Genomic DNA, 8215 nt, shown 5'->3' with positions numbered 1-8215 from the left:
AAGATCAATAAACAGAAGTCGGTAGGGTTTCTATACACATCGGACAGGGCCATGGAAGAGGTGATTAAGAGGGAAGTACCCTTCACAGTAGCCAAGAACAAACTGAAATACCTAGGAATATACTTAACAAAAAATACTAAAGACCTTTATAAGCATAATTATAAAACCCTATTACAGGAAACCAAAAGTGACCTTCACAAATGGATGAAGCTCCCCTGCTCATGGTTAGGTAGGCTGAACATAGTAAAGATGACAGTTCTTCCTAAAGCACTCTACAAGTTCAACACTATACCAATCCAATTACCATCAACCTTCTTCAAAGAACTGGAAAAACTGACCACCAACTTCATATGGAGAGGGAAGAAACCCAGAATTAGCAGAGAACTCCTCAAGAAGAAGGACACAATTGGAGGACTCGCCCTACCTGATTTTAATGCCTACTACACAGCTACAGTGGTCAAAACAGCATGGTACTGGCACAATGATAGACACTCAGACCAGTGGAAAAGAATAGAAAGCCCAGGAGTAAAATCATCAGCATATAGACAACTGATCTTCGACAAGGGTCCCAAAAACATCAAGTGGGAAGCAGATGCCCTCTTTAATAAGTGGTGCTGGAAACAATGGGTATCCACATGTAGAAAGTTGAAACAAGACGTCTACCTCACCCCATGCACAAGAATACACTCAAGGTGGATCACAGATCTAGAAGTCAAACCCCAAACCATCAGGACCATTAAGGAGGGAATCGGGACTAATCTCAGAGCACTGGCCCAGGGAGCACATAGGCTCACTGCAACAGGGAAGGGGACACACACAGGTGATCTGGAAATCGACAAATGGGATCTAATAAGAATAAAACACCTGTGCACCTCGAAAGACTTTGCCAAGAGGGTGACAAGACAACCCACAGACTGGGAGAAGATTTTTAGTAATGACATGTCAGACAAAGGGCTCATTACTAAAATCTACAACACCATCATGACCTGCAAAAAGAGGAAAACAGTTAACCCCCTAAGGAAGTGGGCAAAAGAAATGAGAAGAACTTTCACTAGAGAGGAGATCAATATGGCCAATAAATATATGAGAAAGTGCTCAAAGTCCCTTGCCATAAGAGAAATGCAAATCAAAACAACCATGAGATACCACCTAACACCCCTGAGGCTAGCCCAGATCAGTAAATCAGAGAGCAACAAGTGTTGGAGGGGCTGTGGTGAAGTAGGAACCCTCCTCCACTGCTGGTGGTCATGCAGATTTGTACAGACACTGTGGAAAGCAATCTGGCGATACCTAAAGAAAATGGAAATTGATCTACCTTACGACCCAGCCATCCCTCTACTGGGCATATACCCGGTTGAAGCAGCAAATACAACACGACCAGTCATATGCGCTCCAATGTTTATTGCGGCACAATTCACAATAGCAAAGACTTGGAAACAGCCTAAGTTTCCATCGATAGACCAGTGGATTAGCAAACTTTGGCACATACACACAATGGAGTATTATGCAGCACTAAAAAGCACCGATGAGCACATGAAACACGTTATTTCATGGGAAGAGCTGGAAGGAATTATGTTAAGCGAGGTAAGCCAGACCCAAAGGGACAGGTACAACATGAGTCCCCTGAGGTAAGTACAATCAGCATGACAGAAATGGGGCATTAATCCACCCAAGGGGAGGGTATGGTTTATATCTCCACAGGGAAAGTGGGACCAGACTTCAACCCAGTGTCGCAAGGTGTGAATGCAATATCCCGGCGTGGAGGAGGGAACCGGTGGAGAGGTCTGGGAGGCTGGCCCCAGCACCATAAATTAAGTGGATTCCTGCCCCTCCCCCGAAAAGAATTTGTTCCAAAGGACGACATTGACTCTGCAGCTATGGGAGATGGACATATTTGATCAGAGCACACGGGAGCAGATGAAGGGGCAGGAGGAGAGAGTGGAGCACAGCCTGGCCCACCAGGCCGTGATGCTGATGTTCCTGAGTAGAGCAGCCAGTCCACAGAGAGAACAACATGGCTGGCCCTACTATGAGACATGATGCCCCTCAGTGACTAAGGGCGATACAGGGGACAGCACCGGAGACACAGTGTGGGAATTGCACCTGACCTGATCCCACCACACCGAGGCAAATCACTGGGGGAGTGCAGCGGAACAGCAAGGGAATGGAGTGGCAAGGTCCCCAGGGAATGCTGAAAGTGGACTTTGGGGCCAGGGCGTGGTGCCCCAACAGACTGGACTGGAAAACGCTCCTAAGGGCCAGCAAACGATCCCTGAACTAACTACAAGCTTTTCTCTTGTGAACTGTTTTGTTCTGTTCTTTTTCAGTGGCTTGTTTTGGTTGTTTTGTTGTCTGGTTGTATACTGTTGCTTTGTGTTCCTCTGTCTAGTTTTCGTGCATGTTAGTGACTCCACAGGTCTGTCTGAATAGGACAGGCTGGATGAACTATCTGGATGAAAAACAACGGGACCGACAGTTCCGGGGGGACTTGGGGTGGGGGTGTAGGGGGGGTAAGGAAGTGGTGTAAACAAACCCAGGGACAAGGGAAAAACATGGGACCCCAAATGGTAGAGAAGGGGGAGTGGCAGGCCTGGTGGGAAATGATCAAGGGTAAGGTTGCTTAGAGAAGAGGTATACTCTAGCCCAGGGGGCGATGAAGCATGGTAGTAGGGCAGGAGGAAGGTCAAGGGAGATGGAGGAAAGAGCTAGGAGTCAAAGGGCATTCATGGAGGTCTAGACAAAGACATGTACATGCAAATACATATAGGAGGATGGGGAAATAGATCTATGTGTCTATATTTATAGGTCAAGTATTAAGGTGGCGGAAGGACCTTGGGCCTCTACTCAAATACTCCCTCAATGCATGAATACCTTCTTTTATTAAATTGGAACTCTATGATGCTCACTCTTCCGACACAACGGCTGGAGCCAAAGTGGGTGAACAAGTAAATGTGGTGAAGAAAGCTGATGGTGCCCGGCTATCAAAAGAGATAGTGACTGGGGTCTTAAAGGCTTGAAGATAAACAAGCGGCCATCTAGCTCAGAAGCAACAAAGTCCACATGGAAGAACACACCAGCCTGTGTGATCGAGTGGTCCCAAAGGGATCAGTTACCAGGCATCAAAGAACAAAAAATCATATCATTGACTGCACACCTCCATGATAGGATCGCTGAAGACAAATGGGTGCATAAGCAAATGTGGTGAAGAAAGCTGATGGTGCCCGGCTATCAAAAGAGATAGCGTCTGGGGTCTTAAAGGCTTGAAGGTGAACAAGCGGCTATGTAGCTCAGAAGCAAATAAGCCCACATGGAAGAAGCACACCGGCCAGTGCGATCACGAGGTGCCCAAGGGACCAGATATAAGGCATCATGCAAAAAAAAAAAAGATATAAGTGTGTGTATGTATGTGTATATATGTGTATATGTATATATGTATGTGTATATATGTATATATATATCATATTAAATGAAGGGGGAAGTGCAGAGTGGAGACCCAAGGCCCAAGTGTCGGCCAATGGAGATCCCCTCATAGAGGGGTTTAGGAGAGGAGATGGGTTAATTAGGGTGTGAGGTAGTATCGATGAAGAACACAGCTTTCCCCCAGATCCTGGACGCTTCCTCCCCCCAACTACCATGATCCGAATTCTACCTTGCAGGGCTGGATAGGATAGAGGCTGTACACTGGTACATATGAGGGTTGGAGGTACAGGGAATCCAGGGTGGATGATACCTTCAGGACCAAGGGTGTGAGGGAGATGCTGGGAGAGTGGAGGGTGAGTGGGTTGGAAAGGGGGAACTGATTACAAGGATCCACATGTGACCTCTTCCCTGGGAGAGGGACAGCAGAGAAGGGGGGAAGGGAGACTCCGGATAGGGCAAGATATGACAAAATAACGAGGTATAAATTACCAAGGGCATATGAGGGAGGGGGGAATGGGGAGGGAGGGGGGGGGAAAGAGGACCTGATGCAAGGGGCTTAAGTGGAGAGCAAATGCCTCGAGAATGATTGGGGCAGGGAATGTATGGATGTGCTTTATACAATTGATGTATGTATATGTATGGATTGTGGTAAGAGTTGTTTGAGTCCCTAATAAAAGGTAAAGAAGAAAAGAGAAAAAAAGTGATTAGGGCAAAGACTGTACATATGTGCTTTATACAATTGATGTATGTATATGTATGAACTGTGAAAAGAATTGTATCAGCCCCAATAAATTGTTAAAATTTAAAAAAAATTAGACACTTACATACATCAAAAAGAGTAAAAAGAGGGCCAGACGTTCTTCTCAAAGCCGCCACGGTGTCCTACTTCAACAGTGCTTGAAGGGAACCAGGTGCTCGCCAGCCTTCCCCGCCCACCGGCCGCCCAGCACCTCCTCTTCGCCGCACTCTCAACGCCCCCAGGCCTCCACCGCCGCCATGACCGCGTCTCCCTCGCAGGTGCGCCAGAACTACAATGAGGACTCAGAGGCCGCCATCAACCGCCAGATCAACCTGGAGCTCTACGCCTCCTACGTCTACCTGTCCATGTCTTACTACTTCGACCAGGATGACGTGGCTCTGAAGAACTTTGCCAAATACTTTCTGCACCAGTCCCACGAGGAGAGAGAGCACGCCGAGAAGCTGATGAAGCTGCAGAACCAACGTGGGGACCGGATCTTCCTCCAGGATATCAAGAAACCAGATCGTGACGACTGGAAGAGCGGGCTCAAGGCCATGGAGTGTGCCCTGCACCTGGAAAAGAACGTCAACCAGTCTCTGCTGGATCTGCACCAACTGGCCACGGAAAAGAACTACCCCCATCTCTGTGACTTCATCGAGACACATTACCTGGAAGAGCAGGTGAAATCCATCAAACGGCTGGGCAACTACGTCACCAACCTGCGCAAGATGGGGACCCCAGATTCCGGCCTGGCCGAGTATGTCTTCGACTGTATCACTGGGAGACAGTGATGGAGAGAGCTAAACGGCAGCCCGGCCTTCCCCAAGTCACCAAGGCAGCGCATGCATGTTGGGTAGACCTGTCCCTTTTCTAGAAATTGTACCGAGGCATCCACTTCCGTTCTTCCATTTGTACCTTTCCTTCAGATAAAGTCTAAAGTCATTTGATACCCAACTGTTGTCTCAGAGATCTTGGCGGGGATGAGCCAGAGAGCCGCCCCAGACCCAGGCAGTCAAATTTTTTAAGCGCCCCAGTTCCATTGCAAAATCCTACTTAATAAAATGGAGCTTGCGCAGAAAAAAAAAAAGGGTAAAAAGAGAACCTAGAGATTAGGGAGGGGGCAGATTGGCAATGTCATATCAAACAAGGAACTAATAAAAAATTCACAGAAAATTTCACATCAAGAAGAAAAAGACAAATAACCCAATTTAAAAGGCCTTTTCACCAAATAAAACATTCGAAAGTCAGGAAACGTGAAAAATTGCTCAAACCAACAAAACACCCATCATTCCTCTAGTTCCTTCCTCTCCCCAACTAAGACCCAGTTCCACCTTACAAATCTGGCTAGACCGGAGAACACACACTGGTGCAGATAAGAGCTCTCAACACAGGGAATGCAGGACAGATAAACCCCTCAGGAACAGTAGTGGGAGGAGCGATATCATGAGGGTAGAGGGATGGTGGGAGTGGGGCAGAAAGTGGAGAAAGAGGGAACCCATCACAAGGTTGGATATACAGTTCACCCCCCACGGGGGTGAATAACAGAAATGTGGGTGAAGGGAGACAACAGACAGTTTAAGACATAAAATAACAACAATAATATATAATTGATGAAGGATTCACGAGGGTGGGAGGATTGGGGAGGGAAGGGAAAAAAGAGGAGCTGATACCAAGGGCTCAAGAAGAAAGAAAATGTTTTGGAAATGTTGATAACAACATATATACAAGTGTGCTTAATAGAGTTGAATGATGTATTGTCATAAGATTTGTGAGAACCCCAATAAAATTATTAATAAAAAATAGAAAAAGAAAAATTGCTCAAGATAATTAGCCAGTTTAGATATGCAAATCAAAAGAGCAATGACACATCGCTTCAGTAACAGCAAAGTTCAAAAAATCAGGTCACAACAAATGTTGACTGAAACCCACATAGACTGCTGGGTGGGACCATAAACTGGCGCAACCATGGTGGGAATAGATATGGTGCCTCCTCAAAAGGTGGGAATAAAGATAATGTATGACTCAGTAATCCTTCTACCTGGTATAAATCTAAGAGAAGAGCCTCAAGAGGAATACATATATTCACATTCATGTTCATCACAGCACCATTCACAGCAGCAAAAGTGTGGAAACAGCAAGATTGCCCATCACTTGAAGAATAGACAAATCTACTTTAGGTCATGCTCACAACAGAATGCTATGCGATGGTAAAGGATAATGCCGAGCTTGCATTCATCACAAAATGGCGAACGTTTGGTTGAGTGAAATAAACAAAAGCTACTCTTAAAAAGAGTCAAAAAATGTTTTCAGACTTAAACTCTTTTAAGGCTACCGAGTGGGAGAAGAAGCCATGGATTAGAGGGTAATTGGGGTGAAGGGAAAGGCAATACACCACGAGAGAGCTTAGGAAAAATGGAGGCAGGAGAAAACAACACTGGAAGGTTTTCAAGAGTTTTCGAGATAACAGAGGCAAATGGAATTATGCAATCCTGTAACAGTGGTGATTAAGCAGTTCGACAGAGGCATTTAGATATGTTTATTGACTTTTGCTGCAAATATATCCATGAATGTGCTACAGCGTGGAGGGGCAACATTTGAACACTTCTTACCCATAACTGAACACTTTGAGGGAAGCCTGGAGAATTGGGACCACAGTTTGGGGGATGCCACGGTCAATTGGCATAACATGTTCCACAGAGACAATGTTCCACATCCTCATTTGGTGACTAGCAACTGGGGTCTTAAAAGCTGCTGAGAAATTTCCTAGGATACCATTATTGATCTCTCCTAATCCAGAGGAAAGGAGAATGATGAAATGTTAAACCTTCTGGCAACAGAGCAATGGATTATTGGGCCATGTACACATTCGTCTCTACAATCCTGAGACCAGAATAACTAGATGGTTCCCAGCTACCAGTATTTGAAAAATATGACATTATAAGGTCCTAGAAAGTATGGGAGAAAATGTAGAACAGAATCCAAAAGCACAAAAAAGAAAAGGACAGCAAATGGACAGACAAGTGGTGGAGCAAATATTTTTCTTAAGTGTTAATAGACACCTAAGGAATGAAAGACTTCAACAAAGCAAACTAAATGTTATGGCTTAATTGCTTGCCAATCAGATTACTCACATATTGGCCTTTCAGGGAAGAATAATTTGCTTCTATGGGAGATAAAGCAAAAATAAGGTGACCATATTATATATTTTCCAACACGAGACACGCGTGTGAGTGGAGTCAAGTGTTGTGCATAAATAATTAAACTAGAACAATAGACACAATAACCATAGACAACAGAATTGCTTACAGCAAATTATGACGTGATGGGGTTAGGAAATAACAATGTTTGGGATGAAATCATACTCTCATGCCATCATCTGAGTGTCATGAACATGAATGAGTACATGAACTCTATTTTTTTTTCTCCCCAACCCGCCTTGGCCCATCCTGCAGCTGTCCGCCCAGTGTCAACCTCACTGCCCACAACCATCCTGCCCATGCTGCCTGTACATGAACTCTTTTCAAGAATTATGTGTAGTCAAACCTATCTCACCCATCACTCTGTATAATATGAATATTCAATAAAGGTGGCTGACTACGTGGGGAAAAGAGCAGAGATGGATGACGGGGTGCAGGAAAGGGAAAGTTGACACGGTAACCGATGGAGACACCAGAAGGTTCTGAGTGTCCCTGAGGAAGTGCTGGAATGTGGACAGTGTGTGGGTCACAAGGACAACTGGACTGTGTTCCTGTCCCCAACCAGCCCTGTGATCTTCTCCTCACTGGGTTTCCTTACACAAGCCACACTGACCTGGTTCCCAATAGAGTCCCCAAGCTCCCTCTGGGTTTGTTTGTTTTTTTTTCCCATTGGAAACATGGGAGTTCTTATTCCAGGGCTAGAATTTTATTGGCTCCCCGAGGAGTCGACAGCTTCACTCTCCTCGCTCAATGTCTGTGTTCAATTTCTGGGTTAAGTAGCTGGGTAGACAGGGGGAGACAGTTTTACAACCTCCGCTTAGAGGGAGGCCTCTGAGGAAGGTGGGAAAGCCAAGTCTGC

General features: G+C 45.6%; 1 pseudogene; it reads left to right on the top strand.

Annotated features, from left to right (window-relative positions):
* The first annotated feature begins 4344 nt into the window (after window positions 1-4344).
* LOC142441162 (ferritin heavy chain pseudogene) lies at window positions 4345-5138 on the top strand (annotated as a pseudogene).
* The last annotated feature ends 3077 nt before the right edge of the window (window positions 5139-8215 follow it).

Source organism: Tenrec ecaudatus, chromosome 2, assembly GCF_050624435.1.
Source record: "Tenrec ecaudatus isolate mTenEca1 chromosome 2, mTenEca1.hap1, whole genome shotgun sequence".
Classification (NCBI taxonomy): Eukaryota; Metazoa; Chordata; class Mammalia; order Afrosoricida; family Tenrecidae; genus Tenrec; species Tenrec ecaudatus.
This window is presented reverse-complemented; position numbering and strand designations above follow the sequence as displayed.